The 14660-nt window shown below is 43.5% G+C and overlaps 1 pseudogene; it reads right to left on the bottom strand.

Moving 5' to 3' along the window:
* Positions 1–4750: 4750 nt before the first annotated feature.
* Positions 4751–9301, bottom strand: LOC127627329 (hepatitis A virus cellular receptor 1 homolog; annotated as a pseudogene).
* Positions 9302–14660: the final 5359 nt, after the last annotated feature.

Below are 14660 nucleotides of genomic sequence, written 5' to 3'. Positions count from 1 at the left end.
GTGAGGGCTGCTTCGTTGAAATTTTGTAGGTGGCGCTATTGAGCCATTTTTCCACAATTCATTCTAAAACCAGTATCAGTATTTTAGCTACTTTTTGAGATGTGTGCAAAGTTTTATGAGTTTTCAAGCATGTTTAAGCCTAAAAAATGTGACTTGTTTCATGTCGAATTTGTCAGGCCGCCATGGACATGCCCTTCAACGAAAACTCAAAAGCTTTGCAATTTAACATCACCATGGACTTTAGATTAAGGCTGACTGAATATAATGTTGATCTGATTAAATCTCTGGGAGGTAATGGTTAAAGTACAAGACCTGGAATTGGCTGTTGCCAGTAGGTGGCACTATGACTATAACTGAATTTTGGCACGTAGATGTATACAGGCCGGGACTATTATCAAACATGTGAAGTTTGGGGCAGATTGGAGATTGTATTGTATCAAAGTTTGTCAGACTGTCACGGCCACGCCGTGCAGTGAAAACTCAAAAGCTTTGCTATTTAGCATTGCCAATGCCTATAGATTAGATTAACCAAATATGAAGTAGATCTGATGAAATCTCTTGGAGAAGATTGTTAAAGTATGAGTCCTGGAAATGGTAACAACTGAACAAAAATTTAAGAGAAAAATAAAAATGGCTGATTTCCCATTGAGTTAGGGCATGGGTCCAAGAGACTTTTTTGTAGGTATTGGCATGTTACACATGTATACCAATTTTCATACGTGAAGGTGAATTGTAGCGTAAAGTGCACATCGTTGAATGTTTATAGATGCCGTTATCGAGCCAATTTGCTTCACCTAATTCTGAAACCCATATCAGATGTACATTTCTGCCACTTCTGATGCGTGTGCAAAGTTTCATGAGTTTTTGAGTGTGTTTAGGCCCTCAAAAATGCAATTCATTTGGGAAAATAATATGGAATAATAATAATAAACGGAGCAGATACAATAGGGTTTTTAGGGTATGTTTGTGATGTTTTCTCCATTATTCCATATTTTACTGTTTTTAATTTTATGCAATGACTATTGTCCATGAAAACAACAGAGTTAAAATGTAATTTTACATTAGTAGCACAAGTACACAAATACTAAAAGCCCTTACACTTAAAGGAGCCCTCTCCATGTAGATTAAAACAGCTTTTATAAGGTTACTGATATGACTGGTGTCTTCATCTCATGTGAGTGCTCGTGCTTTTATAGATATGTTTCAAAATTACAATCAATTTCTTTATAAGTAAAACTTTTAAAATGAGGAAAAAATTACACAAAAAGTGCACCTTTAATAAGTTGTAAATTTTGATCTTGCTTGTTATGGTTGGTTTTGTATTAGATCAGCTGTTGATTAGCACTTGGCACAGTGGGCCATTTGTAGGTCACAACAACAACACTGACAATTTATTAGGGGATTTTTAATGGACACCCTTTATGCACAGCACAGTGATTTAGTTGTGCAAATATATGTTTGTGAGCACTTCATTTGTTCAATTGCATAAATAATGTTACAGGATTAATGTTTTAAATATAAAATCATGAATATAGAAATATGAAATGAAAAAGTTATACTTTTAAATATGAAACAAAATTATGAAATGTATGCTCTTTGATGACGACAACAACAAAGTTAAAGCCTGCTCTGGAGCAGTGAACAATTTCATTTACACAGAACCACAGCAGCACCAGAACTGCCTTTGATACTGAAGGAGCTGAGGTGGGTCAGAGCAAGCATAATTTAGTCTGGCTTTCATGCTAAATTGCATCTTTACAATAACATTTGAGCTGGCACAGAGCAGCCTTAAATCGGCTGTGTAAAGATGCCTTTGTTGTAACTTTTAAAGAACATCATGGTCTATTATAATATAATGAGTGAATAATAACAATCTATGTATGTTATGCACCAAACAAGGAGCTGAAATCTGACTCACAACTTGAAACAACTCTTTAAACACTTGACATCTCCCAGACATCTCTGATCTTTGAGAAAAGGCCAATGAGAATTTGTATGCCACTCCCCCGGACATACGTGTATAAAAGGAGTGCCGTTGCAAACACACTCAGGTTTCGTACTGAGGAGCCGAGCCAAAGACCCAGCCATTTCAGCGGTTGGTTCAGTGTTGTGGCAAGAGGGACACAACGTCCCTATCTGTCACACACTCGACATTGTGTCGATGATTTGACACTAGGGGTGTCTAGGGTGTGGGACATGGGGGTGTCAAGGAAACCTACCTTGTTGGTCTCTCACGACTCGACAAGTTTGAACCAAAGCAGGCGTTCCTGGACCACCAGGGTGGACATCGCCTGCCCAAGAGAGCGCGCCGTGTCATCCGTCACTTGTAGGGCGAAGTCGGTCGCAGAGCGCAGCTGCTATATTAGTGCCGGGTCAGGATTACCCTCGTGTAGTTCTCTTAGTGCCTTGGCTTGGTGCACCTGCAGGAGCTCCATGGCATGCAAGGCGGAAGCGGCGGGCCCAGCAGCGTAGGCTTTAGCCGTCAGTGACGACGTCAGCCTACAGGTTCTGGACGGGAGCCTAGGGCGGCTCCGCCAAGTGGTGGCACTTTGCGGGCACAGGTGCACCGCAACCGCTTGGTCCACTTGGGGATTATCCGTATAGCCCCTTGCCGCCCCGCCATCAAGGGTAGTGAGAGTGAAGGAGCGCACGGACTGTGTGTGGGCAGAGAAAGGTGCCTGCCACGAACGCATGAGCTCTTCATGCACCTCCATGGAGGAAAGGAACAGGGGCGGAGCTCCCCACTCGCCACTCATGCCAGACTCTTCCCCAGCATCAAACCATCTCTTGCCCCAGCAAGAGTTCTCCTTACATCCCTGTCTACAATCAAGGCATTTACTACACAGAAAAGGTCCCGTTCCACACATAAATATGGGAACCATTTTTGCAAGATGTTTGTCCTGTTGAAAGCTGCAACTGCCACTTTTCTGACTACTCCATATTGCCAGAAGCCCTTCCAGTGCAGGTGCAATTTAAGCCGAAGTGATCTCCTTTCCACACATATATGGATTCATACTGGTGAAAAGCCTTTTGTTTGTGACATTTGTGGTCATAAATGTTCCATTAGTGATGAGTGCAAGTGCACATTAAGATACACCTGAGGGATAGGACAATAGAGAAGAGTAGAATGTGGCTCTGTGAACGACTGTGGCTCAGGTGGTAGAGCGTTTCAGCCACTAATTGCAGGGTTGGTGGTTCAATTCCTGGCCCACATGACTCCACATGCCGAAGTGTCCTTGGGCAAGACACTGAACCCCAAGTTGTTCCCAATGGCAGTCATTGGAATGGGTGAATGAGTCACAGCGTAAAGTGCTTTGAATACCATTAAGGTTAAAAAGGCGCTATATAAGTGCAGACCATTTACCATTTAGAACAGGATCTGTTAAGTGCACTATAAGTCGCTTTGGATAAAAAGCGTCTGCCAAATGCAAATGCATAAATGTTAACTTTGTGACAGACTGATCTGCTAAAACCACATCATGTTCTTCACCAATGACTTCATCATCCTTTTCAGCATCCGATCTTTTGCAAGGACATCGCTCCTTCCCATAACTCAGTGGCAACAGCCATCTTCAATGTATTTTGAACATAAGTCCCACTTAATTTTGCTCAAACTCTAGAGTTGAAGCAATGCTCCTTTGAGGATGTTGTTTATATTGGATATCATTAATATCATCCAATTAAAAACTATCAAAAAAGTGTCCCACTTTACCTGTATTTACCCTGCATGTAATGTCAATGAACGGGACAACAGGAAAACAAGTCTTTCATGTCTTATTCTTCACTGTAACTTTAATGTGAATGCTGCTGTTGAAATAGACATGTAGAGGATATAAACGGGTTAGAGCAGAGGGGTAAAGTTGGGGCTTTCCAGAACACTCCCAAGGTTTTCTTCATGTCATACTCTGAATCACACCCCTGGCATTCCAGCACGAAATTAAATGGGGAGTTGAGCAGGGGATTTTTACAGAGGAAAAAGATTCCTTCTTCATGCCTAGGATCAAACTGAGGGCCATATTAGCTGGGGTTCTAGCTTTACACTGATTGTGCCAGATGTAAAACTGCAGGAATGTAATGTTTCATCACCATGCACTACAGTTCTTTCCAGAGCAATTCTATGGTTTCTAACAAAAGCTTGTTTCTGCTCACCTGTGTTTGGAAGAGCTTAAGTCACAAAGGCCCTGGAGATATTTTCAAAAGTATTGTCATTTCCATTTACAGGATTTCTGGTGTATTGTTTTATATTTGTAAAATGTATATGTCCAGGAAATACAACATTTTGTGATATTCATATACACACTGGATTTAACAATTAATGGACGCAATCAAATAAAATGATGAAAAAATCAGAAGATGGCAGAGTCCTCTTCTTTGGTTTCCTTCCATCAGGTGGTGCTATGCTGATTTCTAGCAATGAAAGAATATATACATAATGACAGATAATTAGGCTTAAGGTTCACACTTTACCAGCTGTTACCTGTATTCAGTTTACTTTTATGATACTTTTTCTTGAAAGCCCCAGTTTCTATTTACTTTATATTATGGAAAAGAGAAGCCTTGATATTCTGCTAAATATCTCATCATACACATTTGGAGCATCATGAGGGTAAATAAATGATAACATCATTTTCATTTTTGAACATATTTTTCTTCCAAAATCAAAACAAAATCTTCATATTATTAATGGCCTGCAATGTGTGTGTGTGTGTGCATGTGTGTGTTTATTTATAAAGAGAGGTTGGTCTTGCTTCTATTCCAGTGTGTAGATGTTCTCCTCCACTGGTCTTCTGGTGCTTATTTCATAGCTAATGTTGTCGTGGCTCCTTTGAGAAGCTAAAGGGTCAACACACAGTATTCATTGTGATAGCATTACGTTACAAAGAGCTTTATGGTATTTGCAAAGTAAAAAGCTTACCAAAAACTTACCAACCACTGTCTAATACCTTCCCATAATACCCACCTGAAACAGATGATCAGTTATTTCAGTTCAGAATACACTACATCTGTGAGACACCATATGATACTTAACTTATCATTAATGGCACTTTTGTTAAGCAAACATGTTATACGTATGTTTGAAGGTCAACACGGCCATTGCCCGTAAGGGGAGCTGTAGCAGACTGAGAGACAGAGACAGCAGGGGGATGTTTATCTGAAGTGTGATTCTGGAGATAGTCTCCTCCATCTTTAAATAACAAACATATAAAGGTTTCATCACTTTAAGCCGCACATATTTAATTCAGGACTTAAAGAGTTCCATATCATGGGAAATAGACAACATGAGGTTTAACTTTTTGTCTCCTAAAATCTGACTTTTTTCCAGATTTCTGAACTGCTCCCAGTGGCTGTGCCTGGAACTACTATTGAGCACATGCAGACCAGTGCGAGGCAAGACATGAGTAAAATCCGTATAGTATTTACATAAGTATACTCCTAACCCTAACAGTATTAAATATAAGTATTAGATAAAAACAGTATTCTTTAACTTGTTTTTTTGCAAATGTAGCCTGAAATCACCAGGAATGTGGCATCAAAGGTACAGTGTGGGCTGATATTTTGGGGGCATGAATAATTGCCACATTGTGGTGCTTGTCAGAAATTCAGCACAGAAGGGCCAGATTTGGGGGCATAAAAAATCATTTTGTTGAATGACTGTTGTACATTTTTTGTGGAAATGTATTATTATTATTTTCATTTTGAAATGAGCTCAATTTATCAATCCTATGGTGTTAAAAAATGTCACCTCCTTATATTATTTGCGGTCATTTTTGACTGGAAGGGTCAGATGTGTAACACTTTTTTAAGATGATAATGATACAATTTCTTCTTCTCTGAAGTAAGAACAATAAAATGTTGCACTTCCTTTGGGATGTTATGCTATTTTTTTTTTTTAATCTTATTTACGTTTCTACATTTTACCATTACTTTACATATACAAATAAATTATTAATAATAATAAAACAAATCAGAACCTACACTTCTAAAAGTTGAAATATGAAGAAAATATGAGAATGTGACATAAATTGGAGGCAGATTGCTGCCATCTGGTGAACAACATAAATAACATGACTTGAAAACCATGTCATGCCAGTAAAAGCCAGTAGATGGTTGTAGTCACTTACTGTGTAGTCTGATGCCTTGTTGTAACCTAATTTTATATTTTATCACAAGATATGCATTCTGATATTTATTTAGACATTATCAAACTATTATTTACCAAAGTTTAACATTTAAAATTTTATTTGATGTGTCAGTTTTTGCAGTTAAAGAAAAAGTTCACCCAAAAAGTGAAAAGTCTCTTACCATTTACTCAACCTCATGCCATCCCAGACGTGTATGACTTTCTCTCTTCTGATGAACACAAATTAAGATTTTTAGAAGAATATCTCAGCTTTGTAGGTTCATAAAATGCAAGTGAACGTGTTCCAAAATTATAACGCTCCAAAAATCACATAAAGGTAAAATAAAGGCAACATAAAAGTAATCCACGTGACTCCAGTGGTTACATCCATGTCTTCTGAAGTAATAAGACAGGTGTGGTTAGAAACTGATCAATATTTATGTCTTTTTTTGCTAGAAATTCTTCTTCTTTGCCCAGAAGTGAAATTTACTAAAAATTAGAAATTTACTAAAATATTGATCTGTTTCTCACCCACACCTATCAAATCGCTTCTGAAGATATGGATTAAACAACTGGAGTCTTTTGGATTACTTTTATGCTGACCTATGTGAGCTTCAAACATTTGGCACCCATTCACTTGCATGATATGGACCAAAAGAGCTGAAATATTCTTCTAAATACCTTTGTTTGTGTTCTGCTGAAGAGAGAAAGTCATACACATCTGGGATGGCGTGAGGGTGAGTAAATGATGAGAGAATTTACATTTTTGGTTTAACTATTCCTTATGTTGAATTATTCCTTGGATTATGCTTGCAATCAAACCTGACCATAGTGTTACAAAGATATGTTCTATAAATTATTTATTTCAAACATAAAAATTGAATATCTCAAAGTAAATGCATAATAATGTCAAGAAAATCAACATCAAGAAACAGAAATTTCTGAAAATGTAATTTACTTTATAGTATAGAGTACAGAAGAATCGAAGTAAACATTTTGCAATTTCAAAGTTTTGTCTTTGTCTTTTGTCAGATTGCTGTCAATAGATCAACAGATGACTTGGCTGTAGAGGCTGTAGAGCTCCACTTATTGATGCCTTGGTTCTCTCTCTCTCTCTCTCTCTCTCTCTCTCTCTGTGTGTGTGTGTGTGTGTGTGTGTGTGTGTGTGTGTGTGTGTGTGTGTGTGTGTTCTGCATTGTGAGTGTGTTATCATCTCATCCCTTCATTTCTGAGTGTGTGTTTAGCATTGTGACTAATTTATTTATTTTTGACAAATGTAAGAAAAGCTCAAGTTTATTTTTGTGTGCGTGTAAGTGTGTTTGTTTGTGAGTGGATGTTTTAGAGTCGCACCCTGTAATTTCTGTCTGGCATTTTGGCTGATTTATTTATTGTATCTGACATAGAAAATTGCTCTGTTTTTTGGTCTTTCCCATTCATTATGACCACAAATACCAAAGGTATATATGCTGACAATGATACAATGACTCACAGTGTTACAAATAGGATAATGTTTAAATTTCCCATAAAATTAAAACAATAGCAAAGGAGACTTATTATTTGAATGTGGGCAGTGGTGAAGTATTTTTTAATTATTTCATTATTTTTACTAAAATGGTTGCTATGATTACTATTGATTAAACTGATCATTGTGTACAAAGAGAACACCTTCAGAACCCTTGTACATTGTAAAAACTGGTAACCTGCAGTTAGCTTAAGGAGCTATTTTTACCTGATCTAACCCTTAAAATTATAATATTATTATTATTTGGTGTGTGTGTGTAATCTAATGTATTCCGTTTGATTCAGATGTGAAGTGATATTTTCTGCTTGCATAAAAAGCAAACTTTTACTTTTTTTTCTTCAGTGTAGTGTTTGAGCACCATTAACACACCATCGCTCCAGAATGCACATGAGTGACATTCTGCCAGGAAATGACAGTGATGGGTCTTCTCCTCTGGATTGATTTGACAGCGGTAACACTATGAAATTCAGAATGAACACAGGAAATTACTTTTGCCGCTCATGTTGGTTGATGCATGAGAAATGGCAACTATAACCACAAGGGTCTGTGACATTTGAGACGTAGCATTGTGTAGCAGAATCGAGAAACTGCAATGATCTGATGATTCATCATATAATGTATTGTGGTTTGACTGACTGGTAAATACCAAGGGTCTGAAGAAAAAACAAATAGCTTAATGCTTACTGTGCAACTTGAGACAATTTTGTTAAATGACTAGTTGACCCAAAAATGCTATGAATGCCAAAAAAGTTATTTCCCCTTATGTTGTTCCAAACCTGTATGATTTCTTTCTTCCATGGAACACATGATGAGAAATGTTTAGGGTAATTCATGCTGGTTTTTCCAATACTGCTCTTTCTGTAGGCTGTCAATCTCTAACATTCCACCTAACATGTCTTTTTGTGTTCCACAGAGGAATGAAAGTCATACGAATTAGGAACAACATTTGGTTGAAGATATTGGGGTGAAGTGAATCCCTGCAATATTCACCTGTTTGTGGCTCTGTAATAAGCAGAGTGGTAGATGTTGGTGGTATAGTAATTGGTGCTTAAGAAATAAAAATACATCAAGATTTACAACCCTTCCCATTCAAAGACTAGATATGGACCACTCCATTTGTTCAACTTAAAAATAAAATCTCCAAAAACCGTTTGTCCCACTTGCATTTCATAACCCTCAAAGTGTAAGACACCTTCTTGTCATTAAAAAAGCCTTTTATGTCCACTCTGCAGCAGTACGGCCCACTGTCTGCTTTCTGTAGCCTTTGGATCCCCAGGTCCATTTGGCCTGAAAGAACATCTCCAATGAGCTTGATGCCATACTCATCTGTTTGTACAATGATGTCGTTGCACCAGAAAGTTCCACAATCTCGTCCCCAACAGACGTGGCTCAGGCCATGGTGCTTTACTAAGTAATGACATGACAAAATCACTGTGCTGCCCTCTGTCACATGGAATGCCAGAACAGAGAACCTGTCAACTGCAGAACACAAAATCATCAACATTTCAGATGTCTCTAAAATGTAAAGATGCTTTAAAGGAATAGTTCACCCAAAAATGAAAATTCTCTCATCATTTACACACCCTCATGTCATCTCAAGCTCATATCACTTTCTTTGAAAGTAAATAAAAATCCACAGAAAGTTTTTTTAATAGACATATGGTCAATGGGTCCAAAATTGTAAAGCTCCCAAAATGACATAAAGGCAGTAAAAAGTTAATCCTTATGACTCAAATTGTTTATTTAATGTCTTCTGAAGTGATATGATTGGTTCGAAACGTACCTGCTCATACCTAAAAGAACACGGGACGAAACCGGCTCAACCCGGAGATTGTAGAATCTCATGAATGTATGGATTGTTGCCCATTCCGCAGCTCTGCAGATATCATCTAGAGAGGTGCCATTGGCCAGTGCCCACGAGGATGCCACACTCCTTAAGGGAGTGGGCACAGCCTGGGTCTGGTAGGTCAATGCAATGGCGTCCACGATCCAGTGGTCAGGCCTCTGTTTGGAGACAGCATTCCCTGTCCGCTGTCCACCAAAGCAGACAAAGAGCTGCTCAGGATGTCTAAAGCTCTGCGTGCGATCCAAGTAGATGCGCAAAGCATGCACAGGACACAGCAGCAATAAGGCTGGGTTCCAGAGGTATGGGCGTGGGTGCCAGATGTTGCCCCGTCCCTGAAAGAGAAGGTCCTTCCTCAGGGGATTTGCCAGGGAGATGCTGTCGCGAGGAGCATGAGGTCTGAGAATCAAGTCTGGGTGGGCCAATAGGGTGGCATAAGTGTGACTTTTTCCTCATCCTCCTTTGACCTTGCACAGGGTCTGTGCAAGTAGGCTCACAGGGGGGAATATGTATTTGCACAGCCCTCGGGGCCGAGGGGGGCTCCCATCAGAGCAAACCAGAGCGGGTAGTGGGAGGATTCCAGGGAGTACCTGTGCCATGCCGAATTGACTCCAAATCAGCTGGACCACCAGGGGTGGAGTCCACACTCTTCCCTGAGCATCATCTGCCACAACAGTGCATCTACTGTGGCGTTGAAGTTGCCAGGGATGTGAGTGGTCCACAGCGACCTGAGTCGCCACTGACTCCAGAGCAGGAGGTGATGGGTGAGTTGCGACATGCGAGCTGAGGTGAGCTGCCTGTCTCATCCCAAAACTGGACAGGAGCAAACAAGCGTGTTGGGAATGAGCGGTCCGTGGGGGATTACCCGGCGGAACCGTAGACACTGAAGCCCCCGAATCACCTTCAGCATCCACTGGGGGTCCTCATACCCGTAGGTAGAAGGGCCAGTGGGGGGGGACAGCTGAAGTGGCTTTCCCCCGGTAGAAAGAAAGCAGTGACCGCAACGTTGCCATCGTCATGTTCTCGCAGTGAAGACATGAACCATCCACGTACGCTTCCTCAATGTGATCATGACCCAGACACGTGAGACAGCGATCGTGACCATCAGAGGTGGAGAGGTAACGACCACTCCCAGGAACTACACAGAGACGGAAAGGCATCTTTAAAAAGATGCGTCTTTAAAAATACGTTCAACGTCAATGTGTTTGCTCTAATAGAGGAAATATACTCTTTAGAGGAGAAATACACACTTTTAGCGCTGTCGAAGCGCCCAGGGGCGTACTTTGCACTTAGTGTGCATATGAAGAGAAAGCCGCTGGAATGCGCCATATATCCAACAGCAAACGCTTCTTGAAGAGGTGAATGGAACAGCAGTGGATTTCAGCTCACTGGTACACAACCGCTGGCTCCGAATAAAAAATCTGAATGAACTCTGCATTCCAGCTCCCTTTTATACCCGTATGTCTGGGGGGAGTGGCATGAAAATTCCAAACGTCAATTCTCATTGGCCTTTTCTCAAAGATATGAGGTGTTTTGGGGCTCTCAAGAGCGACCCCTAGTGTCACTAACTACATCGACACAATGTCGAGTAAGTGACAGAAGGGGAACAGAAATGTTTTGTATAGCAAAAAAACAACACTATTAGCTATTATAGTGAAAACTCTGTAATAATAAGGAAACTCATCAGTATTTTGACTTTTAAAATTAAATTATATTATTTGAACCTGAGTTAATATTATTTAATTCAAACTTGATGACAGTGCTTCACAATCTAGTTCCCCTTCTGTTGCTCTCTCCACGTTGTGTCGGAGAAGCGACACTAGGGGTCTCTCTTGAGCGCCGATATATGCCTCTGATCTATGAAAAAAGGCCAATGAGAAGTTGGCAGATGGTATTTGCATACCCCGCCCCAGATATACGGGTATTTAAGCGGGCAAATACGGGAGTTCATTCAGAAAATGTCTTTGGAGCCGATGGTCGTGTATGCAGTCTGCTGCATGTCACACACCAATTCCTGTTTAATCCTCTGACGCTCTGCATGCTGTTGGATTCGACGGCGCATAACAGCGGCTTTCTTCTTCCTTGCACAGCTGTGCATTGTTGCCCCTGGGCGCTTCGACAACTCGAAAGAGTTATTCTAAAGGAGTAATTTCGCTCTAAAAAGAGCAAAACACAGCGCCGTTGAACATCCTTTTCTGGACGCATCTTTTTAAAGATGTTTTTTCCGCCCCTATGTAGTTTCTGGATGCGGTTGATTTCTTCCCACCTCTGATGGTCATAAAAACTGCCTCGCGTACCTGGGTTGCGATCACACGCAGGCAGTGTTTTTATGAATGGTCTATGTTTTCAGTACGAGAACATGACAGCATTGCGGTCGCGGCTTTCTCTTGTAGTGAGAGAAAGCCACTTCAGCCGACCCTCGCGCCTCGCCTCCTTCCTACGGGATTGGGGCAGGCTCCACGGGCGAAGACGATCTGGGGATAATGACAGGCTCCGTTTCGCCGGGTAAAATCCCCTCGATACCCCCCACCTCCCCGGCACGCTTGCTTGTTTCCGTCCTAGCTCGGGATGAGCATTATCTGCAATGGGTTATGTTTTCAGTGTGAGAACATAGCCGGGGCAGCGTTGCGATCTCTGCTTTCTCTTGTAGTGAGAGAAAGCCACTTCAGCCGCCCCCCCGCACCTTGCCTCCTTCCTACGGAATTGGGGCAGGCGCCGCGGGCGATGAGGGGAGAATAACGGGACGTTTTCGCCGGGTAAATCCCCTCGAAACCTCCCGCCTCCCCGGCAGACTTGCCTGCTTCTCCCGAGCTCGGGATGAGTGCGGTCCGCTTAACGGCCGGCCGGCCGGTCCCTCAAGCTCCCGGACATTGGATGATGACATCACCACTGCATCGGAGAGCGTCACAGCGGTGTCTGATGCGGATAACTCGCCTGGGCCGCCACCTTCGGGTCTGCTCGCCCAGTCTGAGCCTGATGCACGGAGGTCCGCTATGCTTCCCCGGGCTTAATTGGTTCCGCGGGCATGTGCGCCGCTCACAGCCGTGCCCCCCCGGTTCCTTTATTTCTGGATGTGCATGACGAGCTGAGTAAGCCGAGCTTCCTCGCTCCTCCGCTGTCGCTAGCCTCGGCGGTAGAACGGTCCCAGACCGCTCCCTCCTGCACTCCATGGTCCCCTCCTGCAAGTCCACCGGGCCAAGGCACTTCAAAATTTGCACTTGGGTAGTTCTGTTTTGACGTGCCACAGGAACTGCACTCAAACAGGCGATGGCCACCCTTGTGGTATGGAAACGTAACACATGGACTGGACCTGGTCGCAGTACAGGAGGTAGACAAAGCACGCTTTCTCAAACGCTCCCGTCTCCCAGCTCCGTCCATTCGGCTACACCACTTGACGACTCCGCCCAGCAGTCCTCAATGGTGAAGAAACAGACGGAGGCTATTTCACACATCTTGCCCTGCCGCAAACCTGCCGCCACTGTCTGCTAGCACGGAGTTTAGAGGCATGGTTTTCACTGCCCAACCCGTCGTGCTGGCTGCACCGGACCATTCGACTTGGTTACGCAATTCAGTTTGCCAGGCCTCCGCCCCCCTTTGCGGGCATCCGTTTTTCCGCAATATACGGCGAACATGACAAATCCCTGCGCACGGAAATCGCCCCTCTTTTACTCAAAGATGCGATAGAGCCTGTCCCTCCAACCGAAATGAAGAAGGGTTTCTACAACCCTTACTTCATTGTACCCAAGAAAGGCGGCGGCTTACGACCGATCTTGGACCTGCGAGTTTTCAACCTGGCTCTGTTCAAACTCCCGTTCAAAATGCTCACCCAGAAACAGATTCTGACTGGTGTCTGGCATCTAGATTGGTTCGCAGCGGTAGACCTGAAGGACGCGTACTTTCATGTCTCGATTCTGCCATGACACCGACCCTTCCTATGGTTCATGTTCGACGGCCAGGCGTATCAGTACAAAGTCCTCCCCTTCGCCTGTCTCTGTCCCCTCGCGTCTTCACGAAAGTCGCAGAGGCAGCCCTTGCCCCGCTCCGAGAAGCCGGCATCCGCATACTCAACTACCTCGATGACTGGCTCATCCTGGCCCCCTCGTGAGAGTTACTATGCGCGCACAGAGACCAGGTGATCAAGCACCTCAGCCGTTTGGGACTTCAGGTCAACTGGGTAAAGAGCAAGCTCGCCCCGGTTCAGAGCATCTCTTTTCTCGGCATGGAGTTAGACTCAGTCTCAATGTCAGCACGTCTCTCCAACGAGCGTGCACAGTCGGTGCTAAAATGCCTCGCTTCTTTCAAGCCAGGCCCTATGGTCCCTTTAAAACATTTCCAAATGCTCCTGGGGTATATGGCATCCTCCGCTGGGGTTGATGCATATGAAACCACTTCAGCACTGGCTTCAGACTCGAGTCCCGAGACGAGCATGGCTCCGCGGCACGCACCGTGTGATGATCACCACTGCCTGCCGCCAAACATTCAAACCCTGGACAGACCTCTGCTTTCTACGGGCAGGAGTACCCTTGCAGCACCATAGTGGCCCCCTATTGGCCCACTCAGACTTTGTTCTCGGATCTCACGCTTCTCGCGACAGCCCCTCCCTGGCGAATTCCCCTGAGGAAGGACCTTCTTTCTCAGGGACGGGGCACGCTCTGGCATCCGCACCCAGACCTCTGGAACCTCCACGTCTGGCCCTTGGACGGGACGCGGAAGAGCTAGCCGGTCTACTATCGACCATCGTAGACACAATCAACCAAGCCAAAGCCCCTTCTACCAGGCATCTTTACGCCCTAAAGTGGTGCCTGTTCGCATATTGGTGTTCTTCCCGAGCTGAAGACCCACAGAGGTGCGCAGTTAGGTCAGTGCTTTTGTTCCTACAGGAGAGGCTGGAGGGGAGGCTGTCCCCTTCCACCCCCAAGGTGTATGTCGCTGCCATCGCGGCTCACCACGATACAGTAGACGGCAAGTCTCTGGGTAAGCACGACTTAAGTATCAGGTTCCTAAGAGGCACCCGGAGGCTAAATCCCTCCCGGCCAAGCCTGTTCCCCTCCTGGGATCTCTCGGTAGTCCTCACGGGCCTCCAGAGACCCCCCTTCGAGCCGCTAGACTCAGTTGGACTGAGGGCCCTCTCTCTCAAAACGGCCCTGCTGATCGCGCTCGCCTCCATCAAGAGG

Source organism: Xyrauchen texanus, chromosome 34 (genome assembly GCF_025860055.1).
Source record: "Xyrauchen texanus isolate HMW12.3.18 chromosome 34, RBS_HiC_50CHRs, whole genome shotgun sequence".
Classification (NCBI taxonomy): Eukaryota; Metazoa; Chordata; class Actinopteri; order Cypriniformes; family Catostomidae; genus Xyrauchen; species Xyrauchen texanus.
The sequence above is the reverse complement of the archived record's forward strand: the minus strand, read 5'-3'. Positions and strand labels throughout refer to the sequence as shown.